The 21,540-nt window shown below is 40.5% G+C and overlaps 1 protein-coding gene and 1 non-coding gene across 2 annotated transcripts in view; one reads left to right on the forward strand and one right to left on the reverse strand.

Annotated features, from left to right (window-relative positions):
* The window catches only part of DNER (delta/notch like EGF repeat containing), a 366,185-nt gene that overhangs the window by 103,261 nt on the left and 241,384 nt on the right, over positions 1-21,540 (forward strand). The window lies entirely within an intron of this gene.
* On the reverse strand, positions 13,036-13,096 carry LOC115893344. The gene has a single exon (XR_004053358.1). It is a non-coding gene; the product is annotated as a U7 small nuclear RNA (small nuclear RNA).

Consider the following 21,540-nt stretch of genomic DNA (forward strand, 5'->3'; position numbering starts at 1 on the left):
TACTGACATTATAAAAAGCCGACTGGGTAGAAATCCTCTGAGGTTGACTCAGGACTAATATTAGACTATTGTGACTCAGGATTATGTTATTATCACTATCCTGATGGTAATACTCTTTCCTACTAAGTAAAATTTGTGGTAGTTGACGTGTTAAAAAATCTCAGGTGTTATTATTAGTTTTATATATGTGTATGTGTGTATATATATATACGTAGACACACACACACACACACACTTTGTTTCCCCTTGTAGTTGTAAGCTGAGGCAACCAGCTATTTTACGTGTAGGCAAATGGGCTGTTAGCACCCATTCATGCGTTTCAGATATTCTATGAAATAGCATAAAGAAATAATATATGTAAAAATAATCCAACTGGAAATCACTGTAGTAAATTTATATTCACTATTATTTAATTATTTAAAATATAGTACCAGCTCCTTTACCTAGCATTTGATAAATTACTTTAAATGAGTTTCCCAGATACCTGAAGTTTATTCTTTAAATTCTGATATTATTCTTTGCAGTCATTTTTAAGAAATGGTCCCTCAGTACACCGTATGTACCAGCAGAGCACACAGAATATAATTTACCCTCTCTGTTGTAACTGAAGAGCATTATCTTTGTCTTTAATTTAGAATCAGGCAGTAACTGAATAGAAGCCGTAGGACATTGCCCTCTCACCCCCAACCCCACCCAGTGGCCTCCAGTGGCCAACTTCTTGACTCCAGGTTTCTTCCTTTCATATATTTTTCCTGCTTCTTTCTAAGCCAGATGTCTCTCTGAGCTTGTATCACTAGCTGGTTTTTAGTAAATACTTTTCTTTCTAATGTGTAGCTTCTAATTTATTTGGGCTATGCAACCAGGTAATGAATTTTGTTAGATATGTGTTCAAAATGAAAATAAAATATCCTAACCAAAGGCCTTCTCCAGGCATACAGTACATAATTATTCGATAAATTTTACCTACTTGAGGATTTTTTAGCTTTGTTCAGTGGCATATGCTAGGTAAGTCAATTATTTTATGTGTGTGCGTGTGTAAATTTTTTTAGAGACAGCGTTTCACTTTGTCCTCCAGACTGGAATGCAGTGGTACAATGTGACCTCCAACTCCTTGGCTCAAGCAATCTTCAGCCTCCTGAGAAGCTAGAATAACATGCACAAGTCATTGTGCACAGCTAACTTTAAAATGTTTTTGTAGAGATGGGTGGTGGGAGTGGGGGTAGAGGGGGTCTTGCTATATTGCTCAGGCTGGTCTAGAACTCCTGGCTTCTAGTGATTCTCCTCCCTCACCCTCCCAAAGGGATTACAGACATGAGCCACTGTGTGCTCAGCTATATAAAATTTTGATTGAGCCATGAGGCCACTTTAAGAGATGTTAAAATAAAAGCAAAGAAATTTAAAAAGAGGAATATCATTTTATTTAGCTTATATAAGTTACTGAATTGGCATACCTAAGAATTATTAAATTCAGCCAGTTTACTAATTTTGTTGACTTTAGTCTACTCACAAATAGGGTATGAAATTTGCAACATAACAATTTGGAGGGTAGCTGAGACTCGGTGCCCTGATGGAAGAACGAAGCCTTGTTAAGGCAGAATTCACTGGGGTGGGCTGTCCGTCTGGGGCACCAGCTTTGCGAGGCTGATGCTTGGTGAGCTACATCACATGCTGTGTGACAGGCCCTTGGAAACATCTTCATGAAGACATGAGTTTGAGTTGAGAATTATGGAGCCCACCTTCTGGAGCCACATAGTATAAAGCGCAATAAAAAGCATGTAGTGCGGTTCCATTTTTCCTGACTATATTTTTTACAGGGAGGAATTGGGAAGAACTCTTATTCAAAGGAATGGTGTTGGCCTGGTGTCAACCCCTTTCTAGACTGACAATGTTTTCTCCTGTGGGGCCTTCACAGCGTGAAGCTTTTTGTGTAGTAACACTATGTCTTTCCACCTACCTCCAGACTCTTAGGGGAATTTTGGATTCACTATTTCCTGGCCAGTAGTACCTGTGATTAAAAAAACAGCTGTCATGCTCTATTGCCTACATTATATCTATGAGAATATAGGACTGGCAGGCTCTGAAGGCCGTTGGGCACAGCTCTTGCCTCTGTGCCGGAAAAGGGCGGTTATCACCATTGGATGGATGTAGCAACAAAAGCCTAGGTGACTACATTTCTTTTCTTTTCTTTTTTTTTTGAGACAGGGCTTGCTGAATCACGCAGATTGGAGTGCAGTCATATCAGTGACATGATGTTGGCTCACTGCAGTTTTGACTTCCTGGGCTCAAGCGATCCTCCCACCACAGCCTCCTAAGTAGCTGGGACCACAGATGTGTGCTACCACACCCAGCTAATTTTTATATTTTTGATAGAGATGGGATTTGCCATGTTGTCCAGGCTGGTCTTGAATTCTTGGACTCAAGTGATCCTCCTGCCTTAGCCTCCCAAAGTGCAGGGATTACAGGCAAGAGTCACCATGCCCAGCCTGAATTTCTGACCTGGGTCTCTTTTCATGCTTATAACAAAAAAACTCTCTTTCCTTTGTCTTCTTTATGAAGTATAGAAATAAATGACTTACAATATCAGCAAAAAAATATAAACTCCTTTTTTTGTGTTGAAAAATTGAAATAGAAAAGGATACAACAAATGTGTTTGGTGGATCGGTCTTTAAGAGCCTTTTTCAGAGGACTAAAAGTTATTGAGAACAGTGTATCTAAGCAGAGCTAATTTTCAAAATTATAATTAATATTTCATTGTCTAAATTATAAGGAACATATTTGGAATAATAGTCACAGGTGATGAGGTTTTAATTTAAATGGGAAGCAAATCAGTATTTAAAATAGCTCCACACAATTAGGTTGCAATTATTTGAGTAAATGGGATCTAAATACTGGAAATATAACCATGTCATAATCTCTGTTCTAGAATGTACGTTTACTGTTACGGAATCAAGAAAGGGAGCTCTTTTTTTTCTTATTTTAGTTACCATACTCTCCATCCTGATTTTTACTTGTTGTAGAGCTAATGTTGGGTTTTGATACATAAAATCAAGGGTCATAAAGGATTTCCTATTTGTTGAATTCATTTTGCATGTTTTGAAATCAATGCAAGGTTGAAATGCCAGCTTTTCATCTTTTGGATCTTCTTCAGTGGATGTGCTCTGGTGTCTGCCAGAATTAGCCATGTTCAGGACCTTTCCAGGGCAAGTTGTCACAGCATGGCCAGAGCAACCTGTAGCAGACCCTCCCATCTGCATAAGCATGCCAAAGGCCTCACCCCAGAGACCAGGACAGGCCACGTGTCCAGGTAAACACCATGATTTAAGATACATTAGGATTGCTCACTTAGCCTATGTGAGCCTTTTGCCCAGAGATGGTCCTGGAATCACCCCAGGGTATTAGAGATTAATGGCATTATAGAAGGTGGACCTTCCAAGAGCCCTAGAGATGATCTAGATTCGAGACAGCTCCCTCACTTCACCCATGACACCCAGAGCGTGGAGATGATGACCACAAGTGGATAGAGAGTGCCAGTTGTTCTCGATTCCCCAGTTAGTGTTCTTTCTTCTACAGCAATGTTTCTGAGGGCAGAAAGAGGAAAGAGGGACACACACACTGTCTGTGGGTGTCTTCTCAGGGAGGTCTGTGAGTTGGCTGAGATAACGTGTAATGTTTGTGTGCTCTCTGGTTACCATCACCTTACATCAGAAGCGACCCCTTGATGATTGAGTACCACTCTGAGACATAAGGCCTGCTTGGGTTGATCATAGAGTTGGCCAGTGAGAAAAAAATAATCAGTAATAAGTCAAGGATGTATTTGCTCCAAGTGAAGGTCCAAAGTCACTTGGAACCACAGGACAAGTTTCGTGGTGGGTTGAACGAGGAGAGGATGTGGGAGGATTCAACATCACATGGCCCATGGTGGCCTCATAGCCCATGGTGGTCCTTGGAAGTAGCATCAGTGGCACACTCCAGAGAAACTTCATGAGCACGGTCACCTACGAGCAACCAACTAGCTGCAGCAAAGTAGTATTTTCTACCACATTATATTAATTTAAGTTGATCAGTTTTGCGATTTTTAATAAAAATATACTTGTATCTATTTGAGCAGCAACTTTAATGGAGGTTAACATTGGGTGTTTGTGAAACTTGTTTTCCAGTAAAAGGGGTCCCTTCACTTTAGAGCTTTGATAAAGTATTCCATGCCATGCTGGCCTTATCATTCAGATTCCTACATGAAGGTCCACGTCTGCCTGGGGAATTAAACCCTCAGAAACCCAGACTCTTAGCTGGATCCTAGCTACCCTCACTTCTTGTGGCTGTTTGCTTTGCAATAGCTTTAGATAGAATTTTTTTTTTTTTTTTTTTGCCACTAGTCTCATAGTGAAGGGATGACCACCAAAGAAATGTGACACTTTGTCCTCTACAAAACAATTCTTTTTTTTCTTCTTTCTTTCTTTCTTTTTTTTAAAGACGGAGTTTTGCTCTTGTGGCTCAGGCTGGAATACAATGGGGCAATCTCGGCTCACGGCAACCTCCGCCTCCCAGGTTCAAACGATTCTCCTGCCTCAGCTTCCTGAGTAGTTGGGATTACAGGCAGGCGCCACCACGCCCGGCTAATTTTGTGTTTTTGGTAGAGATGGGGTTTCTCCATATTGGTCAGGCTGGTCTCGAACTCCGTCATGACCTCAGGTGATCCGCCTGCCTCGACCTCCCAAAGTGTTGGGATTACAGGTGTGAGCTACCACACCCAGCCTCTACAGAACAATTCTAAACCCTTTGGACGACTTGGAAAATGCATCGTTGAGTGGGGGTGGGGAGGCGTCACCAACTGTCCTGCCTGGACTCTGTCGTTGTTGTAAATTCCCATTTACCCTTCTAGGAATGAAACTTTGGTGATAAATGGTACTGCTAATCTTAGTAGATAAAGTCTTTGTAGATTAGTTCCTAACCCTAGCAGATAAAAGCAACTATACATATAGAATGTTAGACCTCAAGTAACTGTATCTTGGGTAATGTGAGGTAAATATTAATACAACTTTATAATAATCACTTAAGATCACATTGCACTGTACATTTGATTTCTCTAACCAGCCATGAGGAAAGTGGGCACTGGTCTTTTAGATTTTGTGTAAGGAAGCTGCAATTCAGAGTCACCATGCAGTCTGCAGAGGAGGCAGGGCTGGAGCCCAGTTTCTCATACCCAGGTTCATAGCTCTGTTCTTTGCCTCATTCTGTAGCCTCAAGATAGCCCTGTCTAGCTCCAGTAAAAACTGCAAGAAAGTCTTTGGGGAATACAGAGCTACCTCCCTAGCCCAGGAAATTATGACCCTGTAAATAAAAATGTCCTGTACGAGAGTCCGGGAACAGGCTGGCAAGGAGGACAGAGTTAAGGCCAGGAGACTGGGCTTGGAGCTATCTCACATGTTCCCAATGACAGAGGACTTCAGAAAGGCTGGGCGACTTGAGAAACAAACATTGCATCTATTTGTGTTTCAGGTTTTTTTTCTGATGGATCTTGAATTTTTAGATGCTTTTCTTCAGATGTAAATCTCAAACTCTGCTCAGTGCCAAACAAAATTACTTTTGCCTCACTCGTAACTTGCTTGTCTGTGCCATGACGTCCTTCAATTAGCATGTATGATTAGGAATTTAAAGCTCGACAGTTATGAAGGGTGGCTGAAACAAAGACTAATGATCTGAGGGCTTGATACTCTATGTAGTTACTTGTTTCTAAATGTATGCTAAGATTCACCCAGCTCAAACTGTCTTTCCTGAAAAGTCAATGATTAAAAGAAAAAAAATGTCCAGGAAACTTAGCTCTTAATTATTATTATATATTTTTTGGAAATGTAGAGTATAGTAAAAACACTCTGGCATTGACTCTTCCCTGCACCATATATTATGTTTGCAGTTTGTGAACTTAAGTCTTAGATGTCTCACCTCTAAAATGAAGTTGGTAACATTTGCCTTACAGGGTTATTTTTAGGTTTGGAAATCATATTTTCAACGCTTATAGCACTGCTACAGAACACTCACTCAATTATATGAAAATTTATCATGAATTTTATTTTCTACACAATGTACTGAGTGTGTTACTGTTCATAAATTAAGTTGCTATGACTGTAATTCAGGTGATCTGCCTCTTTTGCAGCCACATGTTTGAATGCTTGATTTTGCTTTCTACAGTGGTTCATACTGATTGCCAAACTACTAAAAATGCTGCTGTAGTAATTGGTACTGGTGTTTGGATTTTATTTTTTTCTGTTACCAGCAAAACTTCTGTTTTTAGAAGCAATATTTATAGAATGAACTGGCCGTTAATCTGTATTCTATTCAGCAAAATTAGATTTTTAATGGCTGTTTGCTGAAAATCTTCCCCGAAGAGCTGGGCACAATAGAGATCCTGATAACTGTATCTCATGTTGGACGTTCTACAATGCAAATGTTTTAATGAGGATGCAAGTGCGACTGAATTTTAACTAGAGATAAGCTATTGTTTTATTTTAGCAAGTCACTTGTACATTTGCCTTAAATATGCAAATACGTATTTTGGTCCAAAATAGTTTTGTGTATTGGAATAAGTTCTTGCTTTCTAACACATAGTAATAGAACTTGTCACTTTAAGATTTCTTATTAGTTCATCCGGTTCTCTCTCCCTACCTGTATAGATGTGATAAGGAAAGTAAATAACCGAGTCCTTCATAGAATTATCGCAGACTCTAGATGTTAGGTCAGAAGACCAAAGATAACCAGTTTGGAGCTCACTGTGCCTACTATTGGTCAAAGCGAAACCTGGGCCAAATAGCCTGGTAACTCCAGGCCATTCTGGCAAAGTGCAAAAAACAGTGAGTCCAGCATGTTCCACCCAGCTTTGGGTCCGCAGCGAGGCTTCTAGAATCATAGAACTGCAACTTTCCAAGGGATGGCTCTCTTCGTGGACAGCTCTCATGCACAGCTGGGTCAGTCTAAGTTAATATCAGTGGAAGTTTTGGACCCAGAGCTGTTCTGCCTCACCTGAGGCATCTTTACTGGCTGTGGTTGGCTCTACCAGATACCTTCTTCTTTTACAGTAAATCTCCCTCTGGGATGTTTTGTTCTTTTAACAGTCGGGCTTCCACCAGGGTCCCCCAGTGTATCCAGGATGCCCACAATGTCTGATTCCCCACAGTGGACTCAGTTGAAGCCTTTCTGACCTGGCCAGTTGATATTTATGAGGGTGACCAGAACTCCCAATTCCCCCGATTAGAGTTTTGTACCTGAGTCCTAGATTCTCTCGGATAATCCTCAGCAGTCCCTCAAAGAAAGTACTATCCCCATTTCAAATATTCAAAAAGTGAGGAGTTGATAAGTTACTTTAACTCCTCAAGAACTAAGAGGTATTATGTGGCTGTGCTGGGATTTGACCCTAGTAGCGCTCGACTCCAGAGTATGGTTGACTTCAGTTTGCAACTAATGCCTTAATCCACGTTCTGATTGACCAGCTGCCAAAACATGGGAACAACAAGATAACAAAAAGTGACAGACTACCAACGCAAAAGCTTCATACTCCTCACCTGCATATTGAAGAAAAGGGCTTCAAAGAGACTCAGGACTGAGTGGTTATGGAGACGGTATAACATGCCACCGACACTATGTGATGAAGGTTTCAAGGTGGTTATTTATGATTTCCTGTCAGTACATCTTAGAGGAAGGGCTGGTGGAGACAGGTTCAAAGAACTGGGTTGAAATTCTTCTCTGTCACTTAGGGAGCCTAACCCTGCATGTAACCTTGTAGGACTTTGGTTTCCTTCTCTGTAAAGCGAAGGTGAAACCTCACAAGGTCAGAGTGGTTGTGGGGATCTTTCAGAGCTGTGTCAGTTGCATACTTTGCTAACCTAGTTGATTTCAATCAATTTGCCGATAAGCCTGTTCTGTCTATGGTCTGCCTACCAGTCTCCTGAAATTCCAGCTATTTGGTTCTTTTAGAAGATGAGGACTGATTATTGAGATTTCTACAATTGTTAAGTGGCAGAACGTTGTAAATTTACTTCTTATGTAATTTATAAAGTGACCCATTTTATGAAAAACTTTTAATGAATTGTGTCACAACAATCATTTTCATGTAAGCCAGGGATTCCCAAACTTTCTTGGTTCCTGGTGGTCTTAGCATCCCGGTAAATTTCTTATAGTGCTTCAGGTCAAAAGGTATTGCTAATGGTTCTTTTTATTAAGTAGTTAGATCCCAACAACTTACGTGCAAACAACTTTGTAGCTGTTTGAAAAAAAATACACATAAATTGAAAGAAAAAAATACATTTGCTTTATTCTTAAGTAATCACAGTTACATTCTGCTGGGACTGTGTGCCTGTGGGGCACTATACAGCTGCTTAGTTGATCACTTCCTTTCCTGTTCACATCGACTGTCAGGGAGTATTTGCTTTTATTATCCCAGCAATTGCTGAAAAACCCAGCTTTGGTAAGATATGATATCATCAAAATGTAATGGGATCTAATGTTGAAACAATGAACTACTTCTAGCTAGTAGTTTGTGAAATGTCTGACAGAAGTTGTAGATCCTGTGTTTCTCTTGAAAATTAAAAACATATAATTTGTGGTGTCCTGTGCCTTCAGCTTGGCACCCTGTGGCACTTTGGCACACAGTTTGGGAACTGCGGATATAAGCAGCATATACATTGCCATATTGGCATTTGACAGGCATGGACGCAGCTCTTAGTGTTCTCTAAGATGCATAAGTATCACGAAAGGACCGCAGCCTGGAACCCGGTCCTGGTGAGTGGTCTTCCAGTACACTGTCGGCGGTTGAGGAAATGGTACATTTCTGTGCATTGCCAAATGGAGCAAGTGCACACCCATTGATGGTATTCCCATGACCCTGAGCCATTCTCATGAACGTCAGCTGCAGGCTCCCCGCTGGATAGAACTGGCCATCTGAATGCGGGTCTCAGTTAAGAATGTGGAACAGTTGCTTTCTGCATAACATTCTTCTAAGTGCACTTACTGCTTTCCAGGAAACCGTTCTCTTCTACCGTGTCCATGGGCTGGGAGGTCGTTTAGAGTGTTTCCTGTGATTTCTGCAGCATGATACAGTGGGCCACAAATGCTCCCTTTTCTGTGTCATTTGCTCTCTTCATTGATAAAGGACACTCATCCTTCCTGTTTATTTTCAGAACTTGTTCTTAGGTTTATTGGGCGTGGCTCATTCCAAAGTCTGAAAACCTTCCATTGTCAAAACAAATGGTACCAGGGCATGATGTTAATATTTTACGTCGAACAGAACTTAAAGCACAAACAACATTAAAATAATCATCTACAAAGTTATGCCATTGTTTAAATTCCTATTATATTTTTTTGCAGGATGGATTGATTTTTCTCATGACAAAAACTTTTATGTGTTAAAATTTCACATTCTGAATATTTCTAGCCAATGGGCTGAATCAGTGATTATAATCCTGGTGGAAGAAGAGGAGAGTAAAAATATTACAATCCAGACATTACTCCTGCCTCACTGGGAGAGCTCCACAATTATTTAGCCATTTTTATTGAAGCTATAAAAAGTAGAATGTACAATCCATGCAAAAAAATCGTCCTTGCCTTTTTCTGCATTGGTCATACACATAAGCAGCAATGTGTGACAGTGTTGCTCTGTCTATGGTGTTTGTCATTGTGTCCCTCCACCAGCACTTCAGGAACAGAGGCTTTGCATGTTTACAGGGCCTAGTGCAAGGGTTAGCAAACTTTTTCTGTAAAGGGGCAGATAGTTAATATTTTCAGCATTGTGAGCTACAAGGTCTCTGCGGCAACTGTTCACCTGTGCCGTTGCCATGTGAAGGCAGCCAGATAATACATAAAACGCATGATCGTGGTTGTGTTTCAATAAAGCTTTATCGATGGGCACTGAAACTTGAATCTTATCAAATGTTTACGTGATTATTTGGAATATTACTCTTTTGATTTTTCAACCTTTAAAAAGCATAAAAATCATTCTTGCCTCATAGGCTGTACAGACACAGGTTGCAGGTCACATTTGGCCAATGGGTTAGAATTTGCCAGCCCCTGGGCTACAGAAATGCCTGGAACAGAGAAGGTGCTTGAATGATGAAGATCACGTTTTTATTTATTTATTTTTGAGACAGAGTTTCACTCTCGTTCCCTAAGCTGGAGTGCAGTGGCACAGTCTCAGCTCACTGCAACCTCCACCTCCTGGGTTCAAGTGATTCTCCTGCCTCAGCCTCCCAAGTAGCTGAGATTACAGGTGCTTACCACCACGTCCGGCTAATTTTTTGTATTCTTAGTAGAGATGGGGTTTCACCATGTTGGCCAGGCTGGTCTTGAACTCCTGACCTCAAGTGATCCACCTGCCTTGGCCTCCCAAAGTGCTGCGATTACAGGCATGAGCCACTATGCCTGGCCAACATCACGTTTTTAATTAAAATCTTTATTATGAGCTATTTTAAACCTACAGAAAAGCACAGAGAATAGTATAATTAGCATCTGCCACTGAGATTCAACAAACATCATTCTGCCATATTGGTTTCCAATTATTAAGAAAAAAATAAAACAGGCAAATACAGTTAAAGCCCGCCACCCCCACTGCCACTACCCTACTCCTCCCCAGCCCACTTCCCTCCCTCTCTACCCAGAAACAATGATTGTTCCGAGTTGGGTTGTAAGCTCCTGTCTTTTAAAATATTTTTGCAACATAGGCATAAAATATGCATAGACCACGTGTGACACTGCAGCATCCTTTCACAACTTGCTTTTTTCCACTCACTACGGTGTTTCTGCGATGTGTCTGTGGCTTCCAGATGTAGCTCTAGTTCATTCATTTAAATTTCATGTGGTTTAATTTATTCACCTTTTATGAGTCTTATTCAAGAGATTATTTTCTATCTTGATGTCATCAAGATATTGTCCTATATTTTTATCTAAAGCAGGAATCAGCAAACTTTCAGCAAAGAGCCGGAGAGTAAATAGTGTAGGCATTGTGGGCCACTTGTCTGTTGCAACTGCTTAACTGTGGGGAAGCAGCTTTGGACAATGGACATGCTGATGGGTGTGACCATGCTCCAGTAAAACTTGATTTATTAAGATCAGGCGACGGGCCACATTTGGTCTGTGAGCTGCAATTTGTCAACTCCTGATTTAAAAGTTTTGAGGTTATATTTGTAACATTGTCATACAAAATCCATCTGGAATTCATTGTGTGTGTAGATGTATGGTATAAGTTAGATATTTATGTTAGTCTCAGGAGTCAGCAATTAGCAATTATTTCAAGTATCACTTACTAAAAAGTTGAACTTTCCTACACTAATTTTTTTTTTTTGAGACGGAGATTCGCTCTGTCACCCAGGCTGCAGTGGAGTGGTATGATCTCGACTCACTGCAACCTCTGCCTGCCGGGTTCAAGCAATTCTCATGCCTCAGCCTCCCGAGTAGCTGGGATTTCATACATGTACCACCATGCCTGGCTAATTTTGTATTTTTAGTAGAGGTGGAGTTTCATCATGTTGGCCAGGCTGGTCTTGAACTCCTGGGCCCAAGTGATTCGACCACCTCGGCCCTCCAAAGCACTGGGGTTACAGGCGTGAGCTATTGCGCCCATCCTTCCTACACTAATTTTTAATGCCTTCCCTGTTATATTCGAAGTTTCTCTACATGGCAAATCTCTGCTCTCTCATCTGAAACATTGTTCAATGTAGTTATAGATTTATAATAAGTTTTTATTTCTGGGGGGAATAAAGTCATGTGTCTTTATTCTTCTTCAAATTATCTTGAAAATATTTGGCATTTCATCTCTCATTTGTATTTTGGATCAATTTGATAAGTCAGAAAACAAAAAAGAAACATGGGATTTTGATTGGAATTGTACCGTTCTACCTGGATTAGTATTCTCATTATGTTACTAGCTGAGGGACCGTGAACAAGTTAGTTTCTGAACCTGAGAGATAATATGCAGATAACAGTACCTGCCTCACAGGGTGATAGTGAAGATTAAGTGGATTAATATAGGGAACACGCCAAGAACCATGCCAGATATAGCATAAGCACTCAGAAATCTTAGCTATTAATATCTTTAGTAGAAGTCTTCTTATCAAAGGTATCAGGACAGTTAATCAGGTCAGTTAATTAAAGAAGTTGTGAGGAATTATAAAAACGTTTTAGATCTCCTTTAAGCATCTTACATATCTTAAAATGCATAAATACATATTCATGCAGGAGTGGAAAAGGTTTTGTTGACCCTTATCCACAGTTCTAAGTGCTGATGGTGGCTTCTTTCCTTGTATGGTTTGTAATTTTTACTGTGCGCTGATTATGATAAGAGTCTGTGTGTACACATGCATGTGTGTGAGTCCCACGTGTCCTGTATTGTGAAAAGTGTCACTCCACTCCTGTACTGATCCTAAACACATTTTGTTGTTGCTGTTGTTCGAAATGGAGTTTCGCTCTTGTTGCCCAGTATGGGGTGCAAATGGCACCATCTTGGCTCACCGCAACTTCCACCTTGTGGGTTCAAGTGATTCTCCTGCCTCAGCCTCCCGAGTAGCTGGAATTACAGGAGCACACCACCATGCCCGGTTAATTTTTGCAGTTTTAGTGGAGACAGGGTTTCACCATGTTGGTCAGGTTGGTCTCGAACTCTTGATCTCCAGTGATCCGCCTGCCTTGGTCTCCCAAAGTACTGGGATTACAGATGTGAGCCACTGTGCCTGGCCCTAAACACGTTTTTAATGTGAATTTTTGGTTTAGGATGTCCACATGAAGGAGATGTTGTTAATCACAGGGGACATTCATATGGGAGGTTTTAATTATTCATGGGATTTTTCTTTTAATCCAAAGACTGTAGAGATTTCAGTTTTTCTGCTGTTACCCCAGGCCTGCTGGTGGATTTATCTAGTGTCCCTTCTGCCCTCTCTAAACAGACATGAGGCTCTAAGAGGCTTCATGTGTGGGGTCAGTTATAGTTGCCTCTCCTTTCCTGTGCCCAAGGCCCCATTTCCCATCCCCATTTGAGTGTGTGTATGTGTGTGGAGGGCGGGGGGCTTCCTGTAAAAACCAGAAAGCCTGCTAGACAGATTCTAAAAGAGCTAGAACACTCCCATGTGATTTTTAGAACCCCAGTTCCCAGAACTGTAGGTCTTATTTCCAGCTCTGTAGGCTGTGTGGTCAATGCAGTGTCATCATGTGCTGAGTTCTCTGGTTGTGAATTTTCTTATCATTCCTGAAACTTGAGGATCCCCCCTTTCTTCCATCCCTTTTTAAAGTTTACCTCCGAATCAAAGCATGTTTAATTTTATCTAATTTTTTTTCACTGGAGAAGGGCCTGGCCATCAGTTCAATTAAAATCCTGAATAGTGAAATTTTCCATCGAAGTTTTTGTTGTATGAATGCCTATGGCATTTGCATATGCAAGATAAGTCACGTGTCTATGATCTTTTTTTTTTTTTTTGAGGCAGGGTCTTGCTCTGTCACCCAGGCTGGAGTGCAGTGGCGCTATCTTGACTCACTGCAACCTCCGCCTCCCAGGTTCAAGCAATCGTCCCTCCTCAGCCCCTCGAGTAGCTGGGATTACAGGTGCGTGCCACCATGCCCAGCTAGTTTTTGCATTTGTTTTTGTAGAGGGGGTTTCACCATGTTGCCCAGGCTGGTATGGTGTCTATAATCTTTATATACTAACAATTCACATAGTTCAACATGGAAAGCATTATTAAATGGGATTGATTTCATCAACATTCTGAAACAGTTCAGAGGATCCTCTGCTCAAAAATTGTTTGCTTGAAAAGCCATTAGTTCTATATGGCTATACTTTTCTGACAGTTTTCCCAGTGGGTTCTTCTAGCCTTCTAATTTTATGCCTTAATTGGAAATGCTAAATATTTGCATTTAAAAGAGATAATTGGAATGATCAGTATTGTAGAGTGTCTTCAAAGCTACAGTACCTTTGCCATACTACCTCATTAGATACAATTGTACAGGTTTCTTCTGCTTCCCTGTATAGCTGTCCTGTGTCCACAGAGCTGCACAATTAAGGTGGTGGTGGGTTTCTGCCCTCATCCCTTTGCTTCCTGTCTGAACTCCTAGGCTGCAGAGACTCGGGTCTCTGTTGTGACCATCCTTGTTTCTCTGCTTCACAATCCGTGACTGTTTCTAGTTGGTAGGGCTTTTACGGATGACCTCTTCCACTTTCAGCCCTGTTTTTTGTTCTGTTATTACTTTTTTCTTTTGTTTATTTTGTCTTTCACACCTACAAAGGTCCTCTCAGCTTCCTCATGGAAAAAAATAAAATAAAATAAAACAACCCTGGCCTTTGAGCAGATTTGCTAGACAACCAAAGATCCTCTTTTCAATCTTGCAATGAGACAGTCTGAACACACGTGCAATTTGGAGGTCTTTGGCTCTTATCGATTTTAAAACAATTGGTGCTGGATATCTAGGGCCCCCTGCTCTGTTGGTGGCTTGAGGTTTTACTCATTTTCCTTTTTAGTGTTTTTCTTAGTGTAGCTGCCTATACGAAGCCTGCTGTATATAGAAGGCTTATCTCCAGATAAATGAGGTTGGATACCCGAAGACTTTAGATTTATCTGCAGAGCCACTGATTTTTGTCCTATTCCCGGGAGCAGATGGCTATTAAAATTAGAGCAGCTGTTTCCAAGTAAGGTTAGAAAAGCTGAAAAGAGAGCAGAGGGAATTTTGTGTGCCTGCAGAGAGAAAAACACACATCAAAGTAGTCAAGAGGCCAGGCAGGTACACAGGAACACTTGGCACTTGACGGCTCAACCCAAAGCCTCCCCCCCACTTTTACTAAACAAGGTGACCCTGATTTTTCTGCTCTTGCACCTGGTTTCACAGACACTGATAGATTTCTCTGTCCGACTTCTCTTAAGGATCCCAGGCCACCAAGCCTAGCAGATACAGAAGAACACTCTTCCTGGTAGGAAATGTTCTGAATAAAGAATGATCTAGAAAGCAGTGGGGTCTCTTCTTTGTTTCAGACAAGAAATATTTTTTGAGAGCCTACTACGTGCCTGGTTTTCCAACTTTCTGCTACCCCACGTTGGTGTCATTTGTTCTTTATTTATTCTTTAAAAATAAAGAGCATGTCATTTGTCCTATTTAAAAAAAAAAAAGAGAACATTTAAAATGTTTGGGGTCCCCAACAAAAGTGAAAATTTATTTTCAAAGTGCTACTCTGACTTGAGTTTCCACCCCTGGCTGGCATGTTTCATTGGCTTTCTGTGTCTTCTAGGAGGAAGGTCAAACTCATTAGAGGGGCACAGAAGCTGCTGGATTTTGGCTTCTGCTGGCTCTCCTGGTCCCTGTGGTCACTGTGCTGGAGGGAGAGTCACTCTGGAATCTGTGTGCCATTCTTGCCTGGGAGGAAAGTCAGGAAGGAACCTTATGGTTACTTCTGGGTAGAGGCAAATTAGTTTCATCATCTTTGTTAAATATGACAATCAAGGAACAGACAGTATGTCAGATATGTGTACATGGTAGGTGTTTTAAAGACAGTTTTCAAAAATTGCAAAGCACAAAATATATACAGAAAAGTGCCCCCCAAAATATGTACAGCTCAATGTATTATCATAAAATGAACACCTGTGTAACCACCACTCAGATCAAGGTTGACCATGTTGCCCTCCAGCAGCTTCCTCATCTCCACCTCTCCCAGCTCCCCAAAGTTAACCACTCTTCTGACTTCTCGCATGGGTCACTTTTGCTGTTTACAATCTTTACACAAGTGGAAAAAGCCCTGTGTTTGGGGGAATTTGTTCTACTTGTTGTATAAGGCTATAGTTCTTTCTTTTTCATGGCTGTGTAATATATTTTATCAGTATAAGGTAACTGTTGTCATCCAGCTCATTAATATTCTTACAGTTAGTGCTCTTTGTGTTCTGTTTATTACATATTTGTTTACTATAAGGTTACACAGATATTCTCTTCTATTATCTTTTTGAAGCTTAATTTTTTACCTTTCAGTTGAATCTACAATCCAATTGGAGTTTATTTTTGTATATGGCTTGAGAGAGAGAAAAATCTTCATTTGTTTTTTCTCATTGGATATCAGTTTATTGAAAAGACTCTATTCTAGAAGTCAAGTGTCCCTGCGTGATCCTTTCTGTTTCTTGTCTCTCTGTTCCATTGGTCTATTTGTTCATCTTTCTGCCAATATCATGCTATCCTAATTACTATAGCTTTAAAATTCCTGCTTTCTAATAGAGCAAGCCCTCCCACATTGTTCTTACTCAAGCGTGTCTGTGCTACCGTGGGCCATTTTACAGAAGCACACAACTGTTGTGATTTCTGTTGCAGCAGCATTGAATCTTGTAGCTTACTTTAAGAAAAATTTGAGTCTTTCTAATACTGAGTTTTCTAATTCATAACTAGAATATTCCCCTTTTACAATTCTCTTTGTTGAGATCATGCACTTTTAAAATTTGATTTATTACCAGGAATTTAATTTTTTTCATCTATTATAAACAGCCCCTTTGAGAAAATTATCTTTAGTTTGCTGCTGATACATAGAGATGCAAAATATTTTTATTTTTTGGTAAATTTTGACCTTGCATGCAGCAAACTTGCCAAAGTTCCATATTTTAATAATTTATCTGCATAAATAATCATATAGTCTGTAAATTGACAGCTTATTTTCTTATTGGATCCTTATACTGTCTTTTTAGTTTTGCCTCATTGTACTGTGTAGGACATTTAGTGCAGTGTTCAATGGAAGTGGTGTTAGCAAACATCCTTGCTTTCTTCTCAATTTCAGAGAGAAACTGTTCTCCCTTTCACCAATATAACTATTATATTTGCTCAAGGTTTTTTGTAGACACTCTTTATTGGATAAAAGAAGTTTCCTTCTATTCCTAGTTTGCTAAAAGTCTGCACTCTACCTAGATGTTAAATTCAATAAGTGTTTTTTCTGCATTGGTGGAGATGATCATACAATCTTCACAGGAAGTTTAATTCCCTGTTTGCCTGCAGACTTCTTTTCCTGCGTACAAAAGAGGCAGAAGTCGACATATTTCCTGTATTGATGGAATTGTTGTTTTGTAAAAAAGAGTTTGATAGGATGTATGAGTGTCTCTGATGAGAGGCGAAACAAAAATGTATGCACTGGAATTGTTCTGCAAGTTTTTAATTCAAGAAACTGGTCTTTGAATGACTAAAAGTAAAAAAAAAAAAAAATAAATAACATTTCATTTGAGGCTGGTGTGCCTATGTCAGTAAGTGCAGTTGAGTGCTATCTCTTAGGACTTAGTTAAATATGGAAACCAAGGGACAAAGGGCAGATCAGGTTTTTGAAGAACAATTCATTTAATTGTTGATATATCTGTAGGTGAGCAGAGCTTAGAGATTCATCACTATGACTTATCACTATGTGTTGATTAGACTAAAGCGAAAGTACTGAGATTTCAAGGTAATTTCCAAATGCAGTATGTTTTAATGAAATATGAAAAAGTATGAATGCAGCATGAAAAAGTAGGGAAACAATAAGTAGGAATTTATTTTTAATGGATTCATTTTATAGCCACATGTTTCAATTCTGCTTATAATTTCCTTTTAGCCTACTTACAAATGCGACTCAACTCACATACAAAAATCAGGACAAGCTGGTTTCAAGAAAGCTGACTCAGAATTGAGGGGAATAATGGACTGACCAAATTAATCTTGGAATTTTTTTTGAATTGATGTAGAGTTTCTAAGACAGGAGTAAAGACATATCAAAACATGGAATGTGTATTTCACTAAGACATATAGTTCTTGTTTCAGTAAAATGAATGAGCAGTTTTATTATTTGGATTTGGAAAAAAAGTCTTGGGATGCATTTCTTGGCTGAGTCTACCACTGGCATAAGCATTATAGTGATTTTTTTTTTACATTTTTATTCCCAGTGAGTAAGCAGTTGGTGTTGGAATATAGTTGAAATCCTTATTAAAGAAGGTGGGAAAAATTTCATTTTGAGACAAAAATACTGTGACAGTTGGACCCCAACATTGTTCATTTGCGTTTCAGAAGGAAGATGACATTTACAACCAGTGCAATTCCTATTTCGGACATAGAAACACAATATTAAGAACTTAAAGGCCTTTAGAACGTTCTAGTCCCATCCCTTCCTTTTACAGTTGAGGGTGCTGAGCCCCAGGAAGCTTTCTTGCCTAGTCCAAAATCACCTGCAAATGAGACTGGAACCCCAGTCTTTCTCTCCCCTATCATGGTACCTCAGGGTGGCAATTGTTCATTCTCATTTCTCCAGTAACCCTAAGCTCTAAATTCTGGAGTCATCTTTGTTTTAGTCTCTCCAATTGGCAGACATGGACACTCTCCTGCTATTTCAGTATCCCCTTAGTCTGTGTGACCTTTCCCCACCCACTGTCTTCCATGGGTCCACCTCGTTCTATATTTAGCCTTGGCATAGGTTGCTCATCATTCATCTCCATTTAGTTCAGCCGATGGATGGAAAGGTTGAGGGAGAATTTCCATATTTCTTCTAGTGAAGGAAAGGTGGGGGTATGACCCTTCATTGTGTTCTTGCTCCAAGGTGGACTATCTAGATGAACATTCTTTTCATAGTACCAAGATTTATTCTGCAACCTTCCTGCACAGAATTATGACTAAAAGAATGTCTGGTCCTTTACGTTGTTTTGCCAAAGGTCCTTCTGTTATTTAATCACTTGGTGCCCACCAGTCCAATTAGGGAGTTGCATGGGGGGAGAAAACAGATTTTATTGCTATCAAACTTGTAGGGCGCTGTTCAAGATAGTTTTCTTTTTTGAAGTCTTTCCAGGTGACCCCACCTACCTGTTTTCCTTCTTTTGTGAACCCCAAAGTCTGTACTGTCTAGATCAGGGATTGGCAAACTAAAGGGACAGATAACAAATATCCTACAGGCTTTGTGGGGCAGGTGCTCTCAGTTGTCACTGCTCAACTGCTGGTGTGTTGCAAAAGCAGTCAACACACAAACAGGTGGCTGTGGTTGTATTCCGTGGTTGTATTCCAATAAAGCTTTATTTACAAAAACAAACTGGATTTCACCTGTGGTTGTAATTTGCCAACCTCTAGTTTATATTTACAATTTCTAAATTTTGGTTTTGGGACCAGGTACATCAGAATCATGTGGGAAATGTTGAAAGATACAGGTTTCTAGGCTTCACCTTTAGAGTTTCTGATGAACGGCCTGGAGCCGGGGAATCTGTGTTTTAAAAGTTCCCTGATTGATTCTGCTGCTTAGATAAATCACTAAAACAACGGCCCATTCTAGTTATCTGCTTCCCTCCTTCATTCTTTCCTTTTCTATTTTCCTCACTCCCTCCTTTCCATCCTCCAGTAAATATACATACAAATAAATATATAACATTTTATTTGTGTTTAAGATTATATAAAATGGCATGATTCTGTAGATTGCTTGTTTTGTAGATTGCTTGTTTATTTCTTCGCCCTTTTTATTGAGGCGTTTATCTTGTATTGATCCTAAAAATTCTTTCTATAATAAGGGATTTAGTCCTTTATAGTATGTTGTGCATTTCTTCCTTCATGATAGTGTTGCCTTTTAGATTTATTCATGGAGTTGCATGGTTTAAAAATAATTTTGATAGTGTGAAATGCACTGTTCCTCTAAGGCAGTGGTCTCAATCAGAGATGATCTTTCCCCAGGGGATGTTAGCAATGGTTTTGGTTGGCATAACTTGGAAGGTGGGATTCTATTGGCATCTAGTAAGTAAGGATACAGGATGCTGCTAAACATCTTACAACATACAGGGGAGCCCCCCACGACAAAAAATTATCCAGTTCAAGGTGTCAAAAGCACCACAGTTGAGAAAACCTGCTTTAAGGCTATTTCTTTGTTTTACTTATTGTATTTTTTATTTATTTATTTTTTTTGAGACGGAGTCTCACTCTGTCGCCCAGGCTGGAGTGCAGTGGTGTGATCTCGGCTCACTGCAAGCTCCGCCTCCTGGGTTCATGCCATTTTCCTGCTTCAGCCTCCCGAGTAGCTGGGACTACAGGCGCCCGCCACACTCCCGGCTAATGTTTTGTATTTTTAGTAGAGACAGAGTTTCACCATGTTAGCCAGGATGGTCTCGATCTCCTGACCTCATGATCTGCCTGCCTCAGCCTCCCAAAGTGCTGGGATTACAGGCGTGAGCCACCGTGTCCAGCCTGTTTTTTTTTTGTTTGTTTGATAAGACACTCCCTCTTCCTGTAATACTAATATCTCTATTAAAATCTGTATTAAAACTTTTTAAATTGACTGCTACTCAGACAAATTACTAACATAATAGTCAATTTTACTTCCTTCTTAACACCAAACACGAATTCCCCCCTTCTTTCCCTTCCTTGCCTGTGTCTTCTTCTCCACTCCTCTGTAAGTATCACGAGTCCCCTGTGTCCCCTCTGTGGCCAGCATGGTGCTAGGTCATATAATGTCCCCTACCCACTGCCCAGAATTTGTAAGTTCTCCTCTGGGGCTTTGTCGCATTTGGGTTCCTCAAGCACCCTCCCATTCCCCCTGGATGCCTTTGCCCACTTAGCATGGGTATTAGTGAGGGAGGGGCTGACCTCTGGTCGGCTCGGTTCTTCCCTGGACCTTCTGAAAACTGCCAATGCAAGCTCAGTGGCCGTCAATAGAATCCTAAGTCTTCAACCTGGAGGAGGCCTTTCGAGATGCGACCTCATCTCCTCCCTTAAGGCATGAGGGGTGTGTGTCCAGAGCAGGTGAGCAACTTGTCCCACCCACCTGCAAAGAACAGGGCCAACACTAGGGTGATGCTTGCTCAGCTGGCTCCGTTTCCCATTGGAAAACTCCCAGACCAGCTCTTCCTGGTGAAGACATCCGGAATTGCTGTCTTTGTTTTGCCGAAAGCTGCCACTATCATTCTAAAAGAGGCTGGTCCCAACACCTGCTCAAAATCTCATTTCCTGTTTTCCATGATCAAATCCATTCTCTCCCTCAGCACTAAAAAATGTAAGGGAGTTTAATATAAAGGTGTTGGGGTGGGTAACCTCAATCAAACAAAGGATCCTAATAGCTGACATGCCTACCAGCAGGGCATGTAATTGATGAGCTGACTGCTCATGGCAAGTCCAAGTTAACGTCTCTGACTCTTCGATTGGACTGTGAGGTTCTCAAGGGCCAGATAAGGCTTTATTCATCTTCCTGACCCCTCTTATGGGCATCGTGCCTGGCACATCATAGGTGCTTGATAAATGTTGCATGAATTGCTGATTGGCCATATTGAGTTTTCTGTAAAAGTACAGAAGAGGCAGGCTGAAGCCCATACATTTTCTAAACTAGTATGGAAGGGAAGTTAGTTACCTGGGCCCCACCATCATCCAGGTAATACTGATGCAGGTGTCCACACTTCAAAGCAACCCTATTAGCTTTGACTTACTATATCTAATGACCCTATGAATGGGCCTCTTTCATGCCTTTTAAAGTTGACATTTCATCCTTCTGTTTGTATGCTGCAGAGGACATGGGCATTGCCAGGGACATGGGTGGCAGAGAGTTTAAGGAAGAAAAACAGGCCATGGCTAAAGCGT

This window comes from Rhinopithecus roxellana, chromosome 14 (assembly GCF_007565055.1).
Source record: "Rhinopithecus roxellana isolate Shanxi Qingling chromosome 14, ASM756505v1, whole genome shotgun sequence".
Classification (NCBI taxonomy): domain Eukaryota; kingdom Metazoa; phylum Chordata; class Mammalia; order Primates; family Cercopithecidae; genus Rhinopithecus; species Rhinopithecus roxellana.